At 38.9% G+C, this 22374-nt stretch overlaps 1 protein-coding gene across 6 annotated transcripts in view; it reads right to left on the bottom strand.

The window, feature by feature from the left end:
* FAM53A (family with sequence similarity 53 member A) overlaps positions 1-22374 on the bottom strand; it is a 97940-nt gene that overhangs the window by 28686 nt on the left and 46880 nt on the right. The gene's annotated exons all lie outside the window — the stretch shown is intronic.

Genomic DNA, 22374 nt, shown 5'->3' with positions numbered 1-22374 from the left:
ACTCCTTTTGCCTGACAGACAGAATACAAGTTTGAAGCTTTTTTCCTGATTAGGTCACACTTTCTTCTGCTCTCAGACAAATTACTGTGATGTTCCATCATTACAGGAAAAGGGGAACTTTTCATTCACCATTAGTCTAGTTGGAGTACAGACATGTCAATCAGACAAGAAAGCAGAATTTAGTAACCTGACAGCTGCTTTCATTACTACCAAGGACCTTTAACAAAACCTAAAGTGGCTGGTGCTATTTCATGGATCTGTAATTAACTCCCACACTCCTCGCCCCACCATTGTAGAAGAATAAGATCCAGGATAACAAGAAAGGTCATGAGACTGCAGTTAAATAAATGATTATGCCGTAAATGGAAGCCATTTAAAACCCAGAGATGTCTTAATCATGTCACTTTCACACTACTGTTGCTTGTAGAAATTATGAACAGCAGCAAAGGCGGGCACTGGAGTTACTCATGAGAGGACCACAAAACAATTTAAGACAAAGACTGGGGAGGGCAAAATAGCAGAGACTTCTCCATTCCCCAATCCTCAACCTTCCATGCAGCAGCTAGCAGTCTCTGGATGGCGTAGAAGGGATATAGTACTCCTGTCTCCCTTCTAGCTGCTTGAAAGCGGTGGAGCTTCCAGTCTGGCAGGAAAATACTATTAAGAGGCTGGTAAGAAAAATGGAGTCTTATTTGCCTACTGGAAGAGATTACAGGCATAATCCACAACCAGCACTTTGCTTCAATACATGGCCAAAGAGATTGCATTTTGAACAATTTAAATTAAAATCCACCATACTGGTAGCTAATTAATGAAGAAAGTTCTCCCTGTCACAGTGGAGAGGAGACTAAGATTTAAAGTGACTCCTAAAAAGGTAAAGAAAACCAAAAAAAGTGAGTAATACACTTAGGACCAAATTCTCACTTATGCTAGAGCCATTTTACACCACTGTTGCGTCAAAGTGGCTGGATTCAGGACTTAACTGGCCAGGCGAAGTTTCCCGATGTACTGTATAGGGGAAACTTCTCCTGTAAAGTAAAGCTAGCAGAGCAATCTCCTGAAACTGCAGTCCACCCCCACCCCCACAGCACCACAACATAGGGCCAGTTCAGGGAAAGAAGGGATGAAGGTACCGCACAACTCTGCTCTGCCTGATCCTCCACTGGTGTAAGGTCTAACTTCCAACGGGGCTAACCAGCTCAGTATCAGGGAATCCACAAACAGCTGCCTGCACCATCACTCCCCGGCTCCTCTAAGTAGGTTGGGCACTACACAGAAATGAGCCCTTCAACTTTCACTGCAGTCAAACAAAGATCTGCAAGACAATACAACGCAGTAAGGATCAACGTACATTTAAATAAAAAGAAAAACAGACAAAATAAGATTCAGAGCACCACCACCTAAGAAGCAGAACTTCTAATGGAAGGAGAAGTGGCATCTCATTTTAAATGATTTAATGTAACAACCGCCCTGATATCAGTTGACGATACCACTGAGTGGGAATTACTTTGTGTTTTAAATCCAGATCCATTCTCCCTCTGAGTAGGGAAAACTTTCAGCAGTAAAAACGCCAGTATAAAAATTATGCATGTCCATTTTGCGTGCGCGCACACACATGGTGTGGAATTAAAGAATGACTGGAAGGAAAAAGGAATTGAATAACTATTTTTAGAATAAATGTATTGATTTAACAACGCATGCATTTCTGCACAGGTTAGTTTACCACTTTTTAAGAAGCACAATACATTCCTAGCTAAGTAGTACACAAGTTTCTGCCAGTCTAAGCCCAATGGTCAACATTACACAAATACGTTGATTCACAGGAGGGTCTACCTCTTAGTTTAAATATTTAAACGATATGAGACTAACACTAGAAAAGAAGTGAAGTGCCTATATTCTTTGGGATTCTTTGGTCAAAAACAAAAAGCAAAACCTACTACGTTCAAAGAATTAATTAACATTCAAGAGCCAAATTTTTCTTCGAAAGAAGTCTTCCAATGCTTTTCACTTTAACAGAGTTAAGACAGGAGAAAAAGTCGGTTCAAATTCAGCCATGAACATGAAGGCACAAAACTCTCCAAGTGCTCTCTATGCATACCATCAACAGACTAGCTCCCAGGCAACATGATGTGCAAAAAGGTATGAAAAATCTGTCGTTTGAAAATAACTAGGTTACAGGCTACAGGCCAATTCATAGCTAACTTTGATCTGCTCAGTCGAGTAGGCTACGGAATGCAATTTTAAGGGCTTGTCTACACACAGAGAGCTTCTCCCATCAGCATAGGTACTCCACCTGCCTGAGAAGCAGTAGCTATGTTGACAGGAGAAACCCCTCTTGTTCACATAGCACTGTCTACACCGAATGTTAGGTCACTATAACTGGTTGTTCAGGGGTGTGCATTTTCCACACCCCTGAGCTACGTAGTTATATCAACGTAAGTCTGACCAAGACGAGACGACATATTTCAGATTGAAACATATTATTGACAGCAAGACCAGTAAGGTATGAAATTCAGCAGGATTACAGAGGGATGAACATATGTATCAACCTTCACAAGGAGGACTATTACACTACTAAACTGAATACAGAACACAGTTCACTTCTACATTGGGGATTGACCCTGCTTTGAGCAGGGGGTTGGACTAGATGACCTTCTGAGGTCCCTTCCAACTCTGATATTCTATGATCTGTACCATGAAAGCTATGACTACAGAGACCAGCCTTTTGAGGTAGAAGGAAGAAACAATTATTTGTTCTACACAGAAAACTTAGCTTACCCAAGCGCCAGTGCACCGCAGATTTTACTCGGTGGGATGTGGGGAAAGACTGATTTTTTGGTGGGGGTGGGAGTACACTACAAGCTAATCCCACTATTTGTAATTTTTTTTTTTTTTTACCTTGTCCTTGAGCCTGGGGAGGCGGAGCTGCTGGAAGAACTGATAAAAAATTCCAGTAGTGAATCTACACAGAATTTAAATACACTAAAATTGTGCGGCTCTTCCAAATTGGATTTTGTTTGACCTCATGGCAAAATAATTTTTAACAACCCTGACAAGTGGGAATAATTGACAAACTTTCAATAAATCAGGGTGCGAAATGCTTACTGACAAGCACAACACTGTAGTTGAGGGTCAACTCCCTAACATGACAAGTTGCTATCAGTCATACTGGTAGTTCTGAGCAGTAACAGTGAAATGGACTAGAGTCTTACTAGTTTTATATTATTTCTGCTTGGCAAAGCCATTGTATGAGCAGCAGAGATACTGAAGCTGTGTACGGACTCAGGAAGACAGCATTTAGTGATTGTGCTGATCGTAAACCAATTATGGGGCTGAGGCTTTTTTCTCCTAAATGAAGTAGTAAATTCTGTGAGGACTTAAGATTCTGGTGGCTGGTATGGAGGAGTTTAGTATTCACTACTGGCAAGTGGAATTTTCAAGACTTGCTGAACTCACCAGTATTATTGCTCAAGTTTTGAAAATGGTTTAAAACAGGATTAAATCCAAGTAATCAGACTAGTTAAATTAGAGTTACATTCTCTGGCTCATCATGACAGGTTTACAGCAATATTCAACTACAGTGCGCTATATGTATGCTAGTGCACTATACACAACTAGCCTCCCAAACTGAGGTAATAAATATTAGATCTTCTGCAGATTAGTTCATCTTGAATCCTTGCTGACTGAGAACATAAGCCATTAATAAAAATTTAGGAGACTAAACAGGATATCCTGTGAAAGAAATTCAAGTTGCCTGTAAAGTGGGACAATTTGTCATTTTAGACTGTAAGTAATTCTGATTTATAATTTCATCTAACAATTTTCCTAAGACAGCCCCAAAAAACCATACGATGCAGTTAATAAAGCTGAGTGGGTAGTGAAAGTAGTAATGAAAAATTATCTCCCCTCTCAGTCTTCTCTTCTCCAAACTAAACAAACCCAATTTTTTCAAACTTTCCTCAAAGGTCATGTTTTCCAAACCTTTAATAATTTTTGTTGATCTCCTCTAGACCTTCAATTTGTCCACATCCTTCCTGAAATGTGGCGCCCAGAACTGGACACAATACTCCAGTTGAGGCCTAATTAGTGCAGAGTTGAGCAGAAGAATTACTCTCGTGTTTGTTTACAACACTCCTGCTAATATATCCCAGAATGAGGTTTGCTTTTTTGCAACACTGTTACACTGTTGACTCATATTTAGCTTGTGATCCACTACGACCTCCAGATCCCTTTCCGTAGTATTCCATCCTAGGCAGCCATTTCTTATTTTGTATGTGTTCAATTGATTGTTCCTTCCTATGTGGCGTCCTCTGCATTTGACTGTATTGCATTTCATCCTGTGGCATTGTACCTGAAAATAGCACCCTGTAACCCCCACATGTATAAGGCTATGATATTTTGTATAAAGAATGCCTTGTAAGTTATCCTATGAAATGTCATGATTTATTGAAACTCACTGTTTTGTCAAAATATGTATATCATTATTGTATATGGAGTTATGAGATTTTGCTACATGCTTGTTACTGAAATATGTTGAGAGTCTGGGAGATGCTCACAGCTAGCCCTAAACTGGCAACAAAGTGAGTGACCCACACCCAGACAGGTGTTAAGCGACAATCACCAGCCATTGACCAGCAGAGGAATCGTAAACAAGAGATTTAAGATTCAGTAAGAGAGTTGCTCAAGCCCTACGCAATGGGGATTGCTTAACTCTGTGATTCAGCAAGGTATCAGGACATGTGATGCTTGACTCCATGTTTGAGTCAATATTTTTCCGGACACTGGAACAGAGTATAAAATAAGGGACAGTGGAATCCTGAGTCCACCTCTCTCTACCCCCACCCACTCCAAAGGCAACAAGAATGTTTGGAAGAAAAGACTTGGAACTGGGGAGACTGGTCCCAGGCTGAGCAGGGAATTCAGCCTGTGTATTAGAACTGTGAACTGCTTACATCTAGTGGGATGAGGAAAAACTGCTCAATTCAAATCTTGCTTAGTCAGATAAAGCTTAGGATTTAGACTGTGATTTTACCTTTTATTTCTTATGTAACCAACTCTGACCTCTATGCCTAACACTCATATAATTACTTAAAATCTATTTGATTTTAATGTTTTATCTTTACCAGTGAGTTTGTCTAAAAGTGTTTGGGGAATCTGCTCCGATTATAAAGGCTGGTGGCATGTCCACTATCCTTTGATGAAGTGGCGAACTAATTAATGAGCTTGCACTGTTCAAGAGAAGGTCTTGAGCAGTGTCAGAAGGTACATTTCTGGGCTGCAAGGCTGGGGGATTTGCAGGTGTCTCCCTGTGTATATTTCATAAAAGACTGAGAGCCTGCATGTAACTTTGGGTGTGCCTTCACATGCTAATGGCTGTGAGAGAGTGAAGCCTAAAGGGGCTGCTTGTCTCTAGTACAGAATTGTGAAAGGTACCCTGATCCCGAGAGTTAAAGGAGACAGCGGTCCCACAGTCCAGACGTACCCCACCGGGATGTCACACATCTTGTCTACAAAAAATGTAATGCCTGCTTTGTACAGGGTTTGTGTTCTGATTTTTTCTTTATTCTGCTAGTCTTCATTAGAGCTGTGCCAGTCTAGAGAACTTGTCATTTTCCATTATAAAACCTTACTTTCAGGGGTGCAAAACCACCAAAAATATTATCTATCCCCAATTTCTGGAATATTAGGTTTCAGAAAGAGCTATGGAAAACAAAAATATTCTTACACTTTTTTTAAAAAAAAAGGCGTAAGCAGTTCCTTCCCCACTACCCCAATCATAAAACTCAATGGTTTTTCCCCCCAAGTCAAATGTTTTCAGCACTGGGTTCAAAAGAACAAACTGAGGCAGACTAGATGACTCACTGTCGCACATGGCCAAGCCACAAGCCTGCCACAAACAAAAACACAACGTTGGGATGGTGGAGGACAAACACAGACCGATTGTTTGGGACAGAGAAAAGTATACCCCTCTCTTGCAACTCCAAATGATTTGATACAGAATGGTATTACCACTTCAAAACAGATGACACACCATGAAACAGCGGAGGTGTATTGGGGTGATATTCCAAAATTTTAAATCTTAACTCTGAATTATGGGAGTAAAAACAAGCACTTTTGGACATGATATAAATAAATTAAAGGATCTTGGACCAGCAATGAGATCTGAAGTGTCTACACTGAAAATAGAAGGGCCCTTTTAACATGCACTTTGAGGGTGGAGGAGGCATGGGGGAAAAGGAAAGAATTACATCTCTCAGTTAAACTCAATTTGCATGGTAACCCATAAACTACTGTACTTTTAGATAACACAAACAGCAAACGCTACATTATACTTCTAAAATGCCCAAGAATTTTCAGTTATGTCTAGCATGATTTTCACATAAAACTCTTAAGTTTTGGTCCTCTACTAAAGAGGGTAAGGACAGACAAAACCAAACCAAAATGCTTAGTAGTTCTCATTACATCTCTGTCTTCAATGAAGTAGGTAAATAGCATCAGGATGTTTAATAAAAACAAGTTAGAGGAAAAGGTGTGGACAGAAGTTAGGAACACAGTAAAGACCTCTTGGGTAATATGAACACATTCAAATGAGGAGGAATAAACCTACATCCTCTAAAGTCCAGAATGGTTCCAACAGAAAAGCCTCATGGCATTCAAAGCTGAATTACAGCCACGGTTAGAGCAAGGAGATTCTTGAGGGGGGAAGGAGTATGACTTACAAAAAAATGGAAATCCAGCAGTACAGTTCAAAGATTTCTAGCACACCTCTAGACAAGGCTAGCAAAGAAACTGAACAAAAGTATACCTTTGTAGCAAAGTTACAAGTTATTCACAAGTACAGAAGCTTGCAGAAAAGGCCATTTATACTTTCAACTCTGGGGTCTCTCTGGCTTGTTCCTCTTGGCTCATCAGTTGAGAGCAACAGAGGAGGAGATACACTTAGCTGTGTGGATTGATCACAGGAGGATTATGAACCACTAATGTGATGTGGCTGTGAAAAAGGCTAATGCAATTTTAGGATGTATTGGGCGAGGCATTTCCAGTAGAGATAGAGAAGTGTTAAAATGCCATTGTAAGATCTCATTAGCAATACCGTGTAGAGTTCTGGTCAATCATGTTCAAGAAAGATGAATTTAAACTGCAACAGGTGTGGAGAAGAGCTACTAGGATGATCAAGGGAATGGAGGGCCCATATTATGAGAGGAGACTTGGAAAACAAACAAAAAAGAAGGCTAAGAGAGGATACCACTGTTCTCTATAAATACACTAGGGGATAAATACCAGGGAGAAGGAAAAGCTATTTAAGCTAAAGAACCATGTTGGCCTAACAACAAATGAAATAAACTGGGGCTCACTCCCAGTTTCTCTTATGTTCCCAAAAATTCATGCTTCAGTGTTTCAACCAGCCACCCAAAAGGGATTTTGCCCCTCCCACTAGTTTTTTTTTTTAATCTCTTTCCTCTGAAACATCAGGGGTGGCCATGGCTAGAGATGGAACATTGGAAGAGGAGGGCCAGATGGCACCGAGCGAGCACACACACGGCTGGCTGTTCTTGCTCAGATGCTTAGGGTTTAACCAGATTGTCATTTGTGGGGTTGGGAAGGAATTTTCGCCATGTCAGATTAGGGGAGAGGTCATCTTCCTCTGCAGTACATGGATGCAGGTAACTTTCCAGGATTATCGGGCTATATATCACTTAATCATTTCCTTGCCACTGGTGCCCTTTGGTCCCTCCCATTCTCTTCCTGTGGCACATAAAAGTCTAATTTCCTATAATACTTTGGTCTCATTTTGGTTGCTGGATTTACTGTTTGGGTGCTGGGTGGTGTTGGTGGCCCATGATATTCAGGAGATCAGATATGATGATCTGGCGGTCCCTTCTGGCCACCACTGATTTGGAGACTTCTAAAATTTTCTCTTGATATCTCAAGTTACCAGTTTTTCATTTCAGATTAAACTGTATATTGAAGTGCCATTTCCATATTCTAACATATGAGAATGTTTATGGTATTTACATGTAACTATTCCCCCTGAGGAAATGATCTGTGGTTATTTTAATAAACTGGACTCCTTTCCTCCTCCCTAAGGATTTTCCACAACACACTCCCAGCCCCAGAGCTCAGCATCAAGCTCAACACTTGAGCTTAGATGCTCTGCATCGTTAAACAAAATAGCACTCCTGTGGTGGCTGCGGTGTTTGATTAACTTTAGGCATCCAGAGAGGCAAGGCAAGGCAAGGCATGGCATGAAAAGTTTCAAGCTACCAAACACTTCTACAAATACTGGGGCCCTTAACACTAATATGAGAGGGACTGTTTTTGTACATCTTGTACAGTGCTTAACACCTCTATCAGCAAATTTTTAGTAAGTGCAGCAATATGATGTTGCTATTAAGATTACCACACAGTATTCTCAGCTAGAACTTTAGCACTTCATATGCAAGAAGTCTTCAGAAAACCTGCCTATGAAAATTAAAACATACCTGTTTTCAGCAACCGCAACACTATTCTCAAGTAACAAGAGCTACACACATTATGGATAAGCCATTCATTTTATATTATGTTAATAGAATTACTCTTTAGATACCATTAAATGTTCATTAAAGCTGTATTCTATAGTACATTTCCACCTTTCACATCACATATATGCATTCAACTTGTTCAGATTTGCCAGGGTAGAAAAAAAATGCAAAAAACTAAAAAATCCAAGCTTATGGAACTGAACTAGTACTGCTAGATAATAGCCCAAAGCCCAATGGGAAATACAGATTTCCAACAAGGTCAAACAGCTGCTCTGAAAATTATCTGAACTATTCGTTAGAAAGTACAAAAGCCTACTTCTCAAAAATAGTCTCACGCCTGTACTAGAACATTATCAGTACTTATTTTCTTCTTCTATAAAGGACACTGCTCTAGCGAAGGTACACAGCAGGATAGAAGTACTAGAAGATAGAAATCTTTGCTGAAGAAAGTTTAAAAGAGCAGTGTGGTTAGAGGTAGATATGTTTTAGTTCACACCAGTGTTTGCAATTCAAATCATTTAAAGTTAAGTTGCTTCATAAGTAACACAGCCAAACTGGAAGTGCACAAGCTCATACAAAGAAAGATAGGGTTTCCTTCCCCAAATCAGTAATCAACGTTCGCTTTTATAAGTCACGTTCCTGCTCGGAGTTTAAAAACAACCTGAAGCGTGACAGGAAAATTCACCACATAACTGAACATATGATATTTTTTAAGAAACTAATACTAAGCACATGAATATTTTAGCTCATTAAAAGTGAAGTCAGCTTGATCAAGACAAGTCAAGGAACAGATCAGTTTCTTAATTTTGAATTTCTTCACAACAGATAAGACCAATTTACTTTTACATGAAAACTTTTTACTGCTACAAGCACCTTTTACAGTGACCTGCAAAACAAAAACATTGTGTTTGCATGTGATTTTCATTATTTTGTTTTATACATTAGAAAGGTCTGTCTTGCCTGCCTATTTTACTGGTAGACTAGGACCACAGAACTAGTGACATGACACCATAAGTGGCAAGAGATGAGAACCCAAGCAGTTGAGAGGGGATGGGCAGCCTAAACTGCCTAACTCTAAAATTCCTGACAGAGGCTATATTTACACAGCGACTAGACATGCACGGCTGGCCAGCCGACTCGAGCTGTGGGGCTGTTTCATTGCTGTGTACACTTTTGGGGTCAGGCTGGCTCCCAGGCTGTAGGACCCTGCAAGGTTTCTAATAAGACACATGCAAATAGCCACCCACATGCACTCCATATTAGTGATCAAGTTAACATACAGTACAGCTAACTTTTTTTTAAATAAAGTGAACACAGGAGCCAAAGCTAGTCATAATACACTGACTAGATATCAGCAAACTGAACAGGGTCATAGTATCCCACAAGTTAACTGGATTACATTCTGCCCTTCAGAAGAATTTGGTCTCATCTTCCAATCCTATTCAGTTTATAATCACTGATATAGCACTTTCCATGCTAATCATTTGAAAAATGCATTATAAAAAGGTAGGTTAGCATTACTTCCCACTCCCATTATTCAGATGGGGAGCCAAGAGAGAGCTTAAGGATTTGGACCAGAAGCCATATTTTCCAAATCCTAGCCCTGTATCCAAATCAATCCCCTTGTTCACAGCAGTTTTCTTCCATCCGCTCCCCTACTTTATTTGCAAGTGGGTTCTATATAGTTAAAGCAGTTTCATTTTCTTGATCAGGATCCTAGCCTGAACCAAAAAAAAATACCAAAAATCATCTAGATATCATACAGCTATATACTGTAAATATGGCAAATCTTATTTTTAAATTTACAAGTTTGGCAGAGATCAAAGCAATTGTTCTTACAGACCTGCTGCACTCAGTCTTTGTAAACATAAATCCCATGTGAACAGACAAGAAACACGGAGGTCTTCTGCAAATAAATTTATATATTCATATTTTGGATGGAGGCTGAAGACAAGTTGGAATGAAAGTGGTGGAATTTATTAACCATTCAAAACACTGCAAAATTTCACTTACAAATTTTTTGGCTCTAAATGAGCTTTGAGCACCAAGTTGTAGGCCACTACCACCGCTGATCTTTGACCTTGCAAGAGTGGTCTCAGAACATCTCTTCAGCATGCTTGATATCTGGACAGATCACTGTCCTTGTATTAGCCAAAAAGGGAAGCGGACTAGCCCAACATGACATGACAGCCGAAGTCCCATCTCATAGTTACGCTCCCTATGTTTGAGTTTGGAGATATAATTGCAGTACAGAATATTTTTTTTAAAGTAGAATATATATTTTTGAGACAAGGGGAGATAACTTTTCCATGAAATTCAATGCAATTATGCATGTATGATAGACGCGTACCACCAATATTGGCAACTTTTTGCCATTATGGATATACCTTGTGACAAGAGTTAAAAATTAAAAGATTCAGGGACATTGTTTGAGATCTTCATTTTTGCTAAAGTAAGTAATTTAGGCCACAGTACTGCTAATAATTCAATCATACATAACCCAAAGATCACAGAAAAGGACCAACATGACCTCATTTTAAGAGCCACAATGCATACCAGGAGTGGAAAGTAAGGTTCAGCTAACTAATTACTAAATACTACACTGTTGAGCAGAGTAAGCATCCCTCGTCCACTCTAACAAGACAGTTCAGAAGCCAAAATGAAAAAATTATTCATATCCCAGCATAGCGTGAGCCATTCAAAGGATGTGGCAACATATATTTTAGATTAATGTATCTTCTAAATAGAGATGAAGTCTCATTGGAAACAAAATGAGAAGTTATTGGGGAAAACTTAATTTACAGAAAAAAATACCATTTTTCTTACACAAACACATCTACAAGCATAGGTATATTTGGAAGAATTAGATTTTTATCACCAGTAAATGTCAATTTCACCATATGCACCTGAACCAGCAAAAAAAAAAATTTCCACCAATAATAAAAGTTTACAGGATGTGAAAAAAGAAAAAAATGATGATTAAGAACTTAGCTTGATTTAAGGATATTTACTTTATATATTGTGACATTTGATGTTGACAATTTTCATTTTAACGGTTATAAAGCTTTAACTTTTTAAATCTGAATGTCTGTCATGATTGTCTGACCCTTGCTGTCTGAACTCTCCCCCTCCATAAATATGACAACTGTGAAAATTAAAAATCAATTAAAATTTAAAAAGTGCTTTAAAGCAAACATCGATATCAGTCACAAAAAAGAAATAAAAATTGTATTCTGCCACACCTAAATATAGGTTTGCACTACAAATACTATGACTATACCTCCCTCATAAGACCACCTGCTACAGTAAGGGGGTTCCTTTCCCCATCTTCCAGTCTGCTCCCTAGACAAAGGCCATTTGCTCACTGTGGTTGGTTTATGAGCAGGTTTAATAAGGCCCAGTTAAAAATCACAATTGATATTATTGCATCCCTCCTGCAAATTCTGTTCTGCTAATGATGGCAGACTTGATGTTCCATTCATTCCTTTCTCCCACAAGTATTTGACTTTTTCCTGCCATCCCTCTGTGCTTGGAAGACCCTTCTTCCCATTTCAGTCCACCAAGACATTACCCCTTTCTCATACAGGCCTCAGTAGCAAAGCACTTAGACTTACAGTAAGCCTATTCTTATGCTAAAATCAAACGGACTTCATAAGGACTCAAACACATTCTTAGTGCTTTGCTGACTTGGAGCCTTAAATCCCCTCTGAAAACTCACTTATTCCACTTATTCCAGTATTAATGTTCACGGCTATCTAACTTTATTTTCAGTTTTTACTTCATTGGGACTTTGTATGGGCACAGGGGGTAAATACTAGTAATTCCAAGTGCAGTATGGAGACGATAGTTTCTTTCTTGCTTAAAAGGCTCTTATAAAACTTCGCCAAGGGAGCAGAAAGCTCTTTAAAAAAAAAAGTGTTTTTTCTGTTTTGGTTTTTAATTTCAAGACCTATTTGAAAGACATCCAGTTTCTGATCATTTTTTCAAAATTAGTCATTTCCACAAATTCTAGTTATACTATCCCTTTACAGAGTTAAAAGGTCTAGAAACAAGAACAAAACCCCCGCACATAGTACTTACTGATTGAACACTATGTTCAGTATCAATTCTTAAAAAGATATCCATCCACCCCATACCAAAAAAACCATGCAGTATCTTAGTTGGAACGTATCCCAAGAAGCATACCAGCATTCCACACATACTAAAATTTAAAGCTATGGAGACTGATACAAATAGTCTTTGTATTCTTATCTATCTCAAAATGCCTGTTGTACTGTATATGAATAAGGAGTGGCAAAAATGTTTTCAGGAATAAGTTTCACCCTTAATAAAAGATGCCCAAACAAAAATCTTTACCTTGGAGTTAAAGCTTAGTTGTGTTTTAAAAATGGTAAAGGTGTTATTTATTTTGCACATGAGTATATTGCACTTGTAACTGTCATTTACTTCAACCAATTTAACATCAAGTTTTTAAAAAAATCCTCAACAAAATCTTCATTATTTTTTGAGTCCTAAAATGTTCAAGACTGAAAGAGAATTCCTAAACTTCTCTGGAAGATATAAGAAGCTGAAAAGAAGAGCATACGCCAGTTTGAATGTGTTATGTATGTTTATGTTGTGGGTCAACATTTCCTTATTAAAAGATTGTAATTTCATCAGGTACCATGGTGACTGGCACCATGTAAGAACCTAGACAGATTTCTAAATACTATTCCCCATTTCAAACTGAAATGGGATCTTGAATATTTCAATGAGTTAATGCTGCAGAAAATTTTTGGACAGTAAGAAAAATTCTGTAGCCACTTAGTATTTTACAGACATTTTTATTTAAATCTATTTTATTTTCTATTCTATTCCTTATTGGAAATAAGCCTGTTGGGCCTGTTATGTGGAGGTGCGTGTATGATGGGAATGGACCTAAAAATATCTATAACTAGGGTTCCGAGAAATGTTTTATTTTTCAGGATTTTTTCCTCTTTTATCTATTACAAATGTGTTTTATTCCTTTTTACTACACTTACATTAATATATCTCAAATGACCATAAGTATCTAAATCCAACATTTTCTTATACTACATCATTTCATTAAGCATTATTACTCTTAAGACACGCACCAACCCACACCTCCGTTAACCCACCCCCTCACCCCAAAATGCCCCAGACAGCTCCTTAGGGTTCCCCCCTTGAAATTTACCTAGTACTGCAGTCCACAGATAACTTCCATTTCCCATCCCCACTTAGTGGCACAAACCCCACAGGAAATCAGAGATCTTCCCAACCACTACTGCTTCCTACTCCAGTCATAGAATATCAGGGTTGGAAGGGACTTCAGGAGATCATCTAGTCCAACCCCTTGCTCAAAGCAGGACCAATCCCCAACTAAATCATCCCTGCTAGGGCTTTGTCAGTCCCTGCATCACATCCTCAGGGACCTCATCCACCCTTTTTTAAAAGTATATAAATATAAATATATTCCTCCTCCCACAATGAACCTCATCCCCCAGTCCCATTAGCCCCATAGACTGCACCCCTACCCCCCCCCCGCATTAAGCCCCCATTATTCCCAGGAATCCCTCCCCCTTTACATCGTCTCCCTCTCCAATTCAATCCCCAGAAATCCCAACACTACTGTTCTTGAATATTCCTCTTACCACACTGAGGGTATGTCTATACTACCCGCCGGATCAGCGGGCAGCGATCGATCCAGCAGGGGTCGATTTATCGTGTCTAGACTAGACACACTAAATCAACCCGCGAGCACTCTGTCGACTCTTGTACTCCAGCACCGCGAGAAGCGCAGGCGGAGTCGACATGGGAGCGGCAGCAGTCGACTCACCGTAGCGAAGACACCGCTCTGAGTAGGTCTAAGTACATTGACTTCAGCTATGTTATTCACGTAGCTGAAGGTACATAACTTAGATAGATTCCCCCCGAGCGTAGACCAAGCCTGAGCCTCAGCCCCTCACTAGCCTTCAGGACCCCTCCCCATCCCCCTTTCATATATTCCCCTTCCCCACTGAATCCCAACCACCCCCCCCCCCCCCACTAGCCTCCTCTAGGGGGTAGTAGGGCCTGGGGAGGGACTTTCAGAGTGAGCCTACCTGGCACTCCCCACATGCCAGGTCACACCACCAGGAGTGGGAGGCCGGGCCTAACTCTATGGGACAGGAGTTGCAGAAGTGACTGCTGGGGGAGCAGGGTTTTTTTATTTTTTTTCATTCCTTTTCGTTGTGTTATTTCACATTTGTGAAATACATGGGGCTCCATCTAAGACGTAAATGTTTAAGTACACCATGTAGGTATTTTTCAGTGAATCAATAGGCTGTGTTTTTCAGCTGAATCAGGCATTCAGTCTCTGGGAAAGTTCCATCAGCCAATTTTTTCTTCTTTAAATGACTAGTGTTGGAAATTTTTTAGGACTCTGTCTAGCATTTTTCAGATCATGCTAACTCACCTATCAGGGCTTTAACACTGGGACCTTTAAATAGATTTAGATCTGACTATGCATAAGATTTTATTTTTAAATTTTACTTTTGCCAAAGAGGCTACCTTACTAATCAATTGACCGTAGGTTCTGTTCTACATGAAATGCAGCATCTAAAAAAAAAAAAAAATCTGACAACCCCCATCTGGGGGTGGGGAAACTTGGCAAGCCAGTGGAGAACAGCATCCATTACAGGTATGGGCATCATCAATACTTATTATCATTTACTACTAGCCTCTCTGTCACACAGGGAAATGAATGCAGAGAACCTGTGGAGATTAGAAGGTCTGCAGGATAGCAACAGCCCAAAGGAGACACAGAAACAGACACAGACACATCAAATGAGCAGGATGACTTTTTTCTTGCAGCAGCTAAAGGGACCAGGAATCCTCACCACAATGCAGAAATGCAGTTTAGCTCATGATAATGCCACTATCCTAACATGGCAACTTGAATCAATTCAAGTACCAGTATTTATTTTTGCCAATATTTTAAGTATTGCCCCCTTCTTTGTCCAGGTGGTCTGGGCTGTCCATCATTGTGCATAATTGTTCAGTGTGCCCTTCTTCAGTGCCCACCACAGATATCAAAACTTGTCTGGTGGTGCATATGCAGTATAACACATGTTATACTGAAGTCACTAAGCAATCCCCTTGCAGCTCAGCAAGGATTCCCACCTCAGGTAAAAACAGGCAAAAATGCAGTTATGTGTATATAGCTTTTATTCACAATACACACAATCCCAGCAGTGCATCTTCTGTGGAAAGAAGTGGCTGTATAGATTGGAAGGCCTCCATCGGAGTAGAAGGAAAACCAATCTCCTTGGGGACAAGCTAGCTAGAGTAGTCAGGAGGGTGTTACTCTAACAAAGAGGATGGTAAAAAGGAAGAAAGATACGAGATCTCAACTAACAAAACTGGAATTCTGAGAACCCAATTAATCAAGGAACCAAAGGATGTAAAAAGAATTGAATATCCACCAGTGCTAGGCACCTGCATAACAGACCACAGAAACTGGATTGCTCATTTAGCAGCATAAATGTGGTCTAGTTAGTATTACTGAAACCTGGTCTGATGATTCGCATGACTGGAACCTTGACACCAATGGTTATAATCTATTTATGAAGGATCAGGTGGCAAAAGGGGAGTGACACACTGTCAAAAATAGCATTACCTGTTTCCAAGTCACTGATAACTCTGAAGAAAATTATCTTGAATGCTTATGGATAAACATCTTAAACAATAAAACACAATATGGGGTACTGGTGTCTGCTACAGAGCACCAAATCACACTGTGGAACAAGATGACTAGCTCCTTATGCACCTATTTATAACATGGAGAAAGGAAAAAAAAGCTGTGTGATCTTGGGGAATTGTAATTACAGTGATATGCTCAAGGTCTCAGGTTGCCAATACTAAAATATCCTTGGATTTCCTAAATATTATAGATGACAATTTCCTAACCCAAAAAGTGCTGCAATCAACATGGGGGAATTTTATATTAGACCTTGTATTGACAGATAAAGAGGAAATAATTGCAGAACTAAAAATTAATGATACTGTAGGTACAAGTAATCATGACATGATCGCGTTTATAATGTGGAAGCAGAATAAAGTCCAGACCAGTACACACACACACACAGTTCTTTGAAAGGGGCAATTTCAAAAGGTGAAAACAATTATAAGCCAAATTAGCTGGGAGAAAACTTAAAATCAGGAAAAAGTGTGAATGACAACTAAGAATAGTTTAAGAACACTACTAGATCTATCAAAAGCCACAATCTTCCAATGGAGAAAGAAGGCCATATTGGTTAAAAAATGACCTCGTTTAGAGACAAAGTGAAGGAAGATATAAAAATAAAAAATATATTAACAAATGGAAGAAAGGAGAAGTTGATGGTAGGAATTGTAGAAAACTGACAATGGAATCAAAGGAGCACAAAGAGAAATATATGGCCAGCAGAACTGAGGACAAGAAGATATTCGGAACAAAAAAAACAAAAAAACTCCCTTAACAGTGGTATTGGTCCATTATTAGATGGAAATGGTAGAATTATCAATAGAAATAATGCAGAAAAGGCAGAAGTGTTCAATAAATATTTGTTCTGTATTTGGAAAAAACAAATGTAACGATAACACAACACTTTTTCCTATTCCACTAGTATCTCAGGAGGATGTTAAACAGCCACTAAAGTCAGACATTTTCTAAAAATCAGGAGATCAAAAAATCTTGGCTGAAAGATCTTGGAAGTGCTGGCTGAGGAGCTCACTAGATCATTCATGTTAATTTTCATTAAGTCTTGGAACACTGGAGAAGTTTCAGAAGACTGGAAGAAAGCTAATATTTTGACAATATTTAAAAAGGCTAAACAGGATGACCCAGGTAATTATAGGCCTGGCAGCCTGACATTAATCCCAAGCAAGATAAGGATTCAATTAATAAAGAATTAACAGAGGGCAATACAATTAACAAAAATCAACATGGGTTTACAGAAACTAGATCCTCTCATCTAACTTGATCTTTTAAAAATGAGATTACAAGATTGGCTGAGAAATAGCGCTGACGTAATATACTTAAGACTTCCGTAAGGTGTTTGACTTGGTACTGCATGACATTTTGATTATAAAGCTAGAGCAATATAAAATTAAGATGATCTGCGTTAAATGGATTAAAAATTGGCCAACTGATAAGTCTCACAATGTAGTTGTAAATGGTGAATGGTCATTGAGTGGGTTTGTTTTAATTTGGGCCTGCAGGGATCGGTTCTTGTCCGTACACTATTTAACATTTTGTCAATGACCTGGAAGGAAACAAAACCACTGAGAAAGTTTGCAGATGATACAAAAATTGGGGAAGTGGTAAATAATGAAAAGGACAGATCACAGATACAGAGCAATCTGAATCACTTGGTAAGATGGGCACAAGCAAATAATGTGCGTTTTAATACAACTAGATATAAACATACATCTAGGAACAAAGAATGCAGGCCATACTTATAAGACTTTTTCCAAGGAAGCAGTGACCAAAAAAAAAAGATATGGGGTAGGTGGTGGATTCATTTGCATATGAGCTCCCAGTGTGATGCTGTGGCCAAAAGGACTAATGTAATTCTTGGAAGCATAAAACAAGGGAATCTTATGTAGCAGTAGAGAGGTTACTTTACCTTTGTATTCAGCACTGTGACAGGGTGCTGAGTAAGGAGGGCTTAATCAGCCCCAAATCAAGGGGGATGGATTGGGGCTGGCTGAAGAGCCATGGGCTTGCCTGGCAACGAGAAACAGCTGTCAACCTCATTAGCCAGGGGCTATAAAGGCTGGCAGGAAGGAAGCCAGAGGAGGGAGAAGTGGGGAAGAGAAAGGCCAGGCACAGAGAGGGTGGGGCCCTCAAGTCTGCTGTTGGCCAGGCCTGCTGCTGGCAAAGTTTGGCTGTGAAAAACCTATACATAGATAATAAGGTGGTGGTGGAAAACAGCTGTAAATAAAGAGCACTGGTGTTTGCAACAACCTGAGAAGTCCCTGACTGATTTGAAAGGGAAGCAGGGCAGAAACCAGAGGAGCCCAGCTTATGCCTCGCTACAAGCACCAGCACAACTGCTGCAAGAATACTGTGTCCCGTTCTGGTTCTCATAATTCAAGAGAGATGTTGATAAATTGGAAAAAGTTCAGAGACGAGACAAGAATGACTAAAGGGTTAAAAGACATGCCTTATTGTGATAAATAGATTGAGCTCCTTGAATCCAACCTGAAGAGACAAGTAAGGGTGACTTCATTACATGGGGAAACAAATATTTGATAATGAGCTCTTCAATCTAGCAGAGAAAGGTATAACATAATCCAATGGCTGGAAGGTGAAGCTAGACAAATTCAGACTGGAAATAATGCATATTTTTAATATTTTAATTAACCATTAGAACTATTTACCAATGGTCATGGTAGATTCTCCATCACTGGAAGGTTTCATATCAAGATTGGACGTTTTTCTAAAAGATGCTCTACAAACTATTTTGGGGAAGTTGTGGCCTTTGTTATACAAAGGAGGACAGACTAGATGATCACAAAGGTGCCTTTTGGCCTTGGAATCTAACTCAACTACAGCTGTTCCAATTTAAACATCCTGCAAAGATTGCGTCATTTCACCTGAAGTCTACTAAATCTTTGCTGTGCATGCCCTCAGGGTGTGGAACTCATTCCCACATTGAGCTTGCTATTACTCTCAAACTTTAAGCACATCTGAAAACATGCCCTTTTTGAAAGGTTATGGGGATTATTTATTTAGTTAGGATTATGGTCAGAAAATGACCATTTTATTTTGTACCCATCACTATGACTGTTTTCAATTACTTCTGCGCCGTCTTCATAGGGGAAAGCTGAAGGGTTACTTTATCGTTATGATTATGTGTATTTCCTTCATGAACAAAGGAGGAAGACTGAATCTACACTCTACATCCTACTTTTTTTTAATACTAGTTAGAAGATCATATTTATATATAGCATTAAGTCTACACATCACTTTCAGAGCTAGGCAGATTTCCTCCCCTGAAAGGCTTATGGTTTAAGGTAGATGAGACACAGGACAACAGTTCTTCCAATGAATGGAAATAGAATTCCGATTAGATTTTGAAGGACTATGGGAGGGAGGGAGAGAAAAAATATGACTGTTGTTGGTGGACAGGAAGAGGAGACTTCTAAGTACAAGGAACAGCAAGAATAAAGACATTAAACAGGGTGCAGGAGAAGAGATACAAGAAGGAGCATCAAGTAAGAGGTGGGGGAGTGGGAGAAAATGAGAACTGTAGAGGCTGAATGCATCCAATGAAGTGAGCTGTAGCTCACGAAAGCTTATGCTCAAATAAATTTGTTAGTCTCTAAGGTGCCACAAGTATTCCTTTTCTTTTTGTAGAGGCTTGGAGGCTAGATTATGTAGGTCTTTGGAGAAAGAGGTGCTCAAATTTTTATGCTTAAAATGCAGTGGTGAAGCAGTCCTGGCTTTTGTACAATTATAGATTCTTGTGTATTTACAGCAAACAAACAAGTGATTTAATTTGCAGGGATAGTGCAATAGTGTTAACCCTATGTAAGAGTACAGAGACTGTACTAGCAGAAAATAGACCTTCATACTCTATACCATAAAAAGTTTCAATAAATTAAAGCACACATTTCTCAGGGTTTCTTCCCTCCAAAAGACTGCTACACCACATATGTATGTGAATATTATATGCTAAAAAATAGTCATTCAAAAATTAGAAATAAATCAATAGTGGATAAAGTTAACCGAACCACTAATAGTAAAAATGCAAATTGGCTTCAGTTTCTGAAATATTCTTATTTTAGACAATTTAAGCAGGTGCTTAGCTTCTAGTTTGACAGACTTTATTATAGACTAGTATGAGAAACTGGGCAACCTTTGACTAAAACCAAGATTGCCCCTTCTGGCAAATCAAAAACTACCCAAAATGAAGCTTTTTGCAAATAATTTCCCTCAAATCCTATTAGAGGAATGAAATTAATTGTATTTTAATGAGTTAGAATTAATTTACAGTGAGCTTTTTTGGTAAATAAAGCTAATTCCATAATCTGTTTTAGACTTCTGCCAATTGTTAGCACAGGAAGATCTTAGAGGACTGATTAATCAAGACTCACTTGCAATAAGCCTAACTGCATATTTTAGATGAAGTTAAAATTAATAAAAAACTGTGCTGATCTCACAATCTATTGATATTTTGTGAATAAGGAGCCCTTAAAAGCCAGAAAGACTTGTAATCATTGAGAGTTCAACAAAGAACATTTCTTGGCTCCAATCCTGCATCAAGCCTTGCATAGATACTGCCTGGCACGTGCTGCAGGATCAAGGCCCATAATCTCATTTCAAATCCATGTTCTGTATAGATTTTAACTAAAAATTTCCAAAACTACTTCACATGACAGAGAACCAATAAAATCAATATCAAAAGAAGAGCACTGACTCACATAATACAAAAATATATTAGTCAAGGTCTTATCAAAGAGAATCTTCAATTTATCTGGGGGGATAAATAAAAGAGCTAGTTTAAGATGTTGACATTATAGTTAACGAAGGTTTGCTGAAAAAATTCACTTGGTAAACGAGAAATTTAATGACCACCCTTGGAATTTTTTTTAAAATAGTGTTTACTTTCATTAAAGGTTCACACACTACATACCTTTTAAATGGGCTACGATCACATAACTGCAACTCTCCTTCCCCACCCGTGTAAAATTCATATTATGATTTTATGATTCTTATGAACAAAACAGTAGTAAAACAAACTACCCATCCGCCCAATGGTCAGATCATCCCAGGAAACACCAGTTTCAGAAGACTATAAGACTTATTGTCAGCTAAAGGAAGAGGTGGAGTCAATTTTATTCACATCTTGGTATCCTACTTCTGCTACAGTTCCTAAAGTTACCTAATTGTTCTTTTATTTCTCACTGATCATAGAGGTTAATCTGGGCTCAGACACTCTGGGAACAAATACTACCTTTCTGAAACCAAGAAAGTTTGCCTATTTCATATTTGATCTCCCAAATTAATTTTGCTTACCATAATACAATAAAGGTAAGAATCAGTCCAGTTGAAAGACATCCAACAGTTAAAAGTTCACCCCACAGCACTTTACCAGAACTTCCCTATGTCCTCACCTAAAATTCACCAATAACCACAGATTTCCAGGGTCCCACTCCATTCAACTTGTTCCTTTGAAAGATTAGGTAGTTCTTACACTAACATCAAACACAATATTCCTCATCTTATCTTTCATCATCATCCTTTTAGACTGTCTCCCTCACCAGGCTATCATTAGGATAGCCTTCCTTTGAAGAGGAAGGCAGGTTACATGAATCTCTCCAATGCTGGTGCCAATGAAGTTATGGAAGATGTGTTAAAGGGTGTGGATGATGCTGACCTATGATGACACCACAATGCCAGATTTCTCTCTATGGCCCAAGTGATAGTACTTGATATTGCTCCCATAGACACCAAACAATGGGATTCTATTTTTAACTGCAGCACATGCTTAAATCTACATCAGCACTGCCTAGTTATGGAAATGTTAACCCATGTACAAAGTCTACACTTCCCCCAGCTCACGATTATGCAGATAATGAAAAAAAATGGTTACTCATTCAAAGAAAATTCTCACGCACAGTTGAGTAGGGAAATAGAATTTTGCACAGCTGGTTTAAGGAATGCATTTTTCTAGTACTGTGGGACAATGTTTGGAGAAGCCCTATGAGGATACATCTGTTTCCACTGTTGTCTCTTTATTAGCAGTTTCTTTAATTGCATTCAACTACAGGTTTTGTTGATGCACATTTATCTATGCTGTTGTAATCGGCCAATATATGTTCT

The sequence above is a fragment of the Eretmochelys imbricata genome, chromosome 4 (assembly GCF_965152235.1).
Source record: "Eretmochelys imbricata isolate rEreImb1 chromosome 4, rEreImb1.hap1, whole genome shotgun sequence".
NCBI classification, from domain to species: Eukaryota; Metazoa; Chordata; order Testudines; family Cheloniidae; genus Eretmochelys; species Eretmochelys imbricata.
Note: the sequence above shows the minus strand (reverse complement) of the source record. Positions and strands in the feature narration are given on the sequence as shown.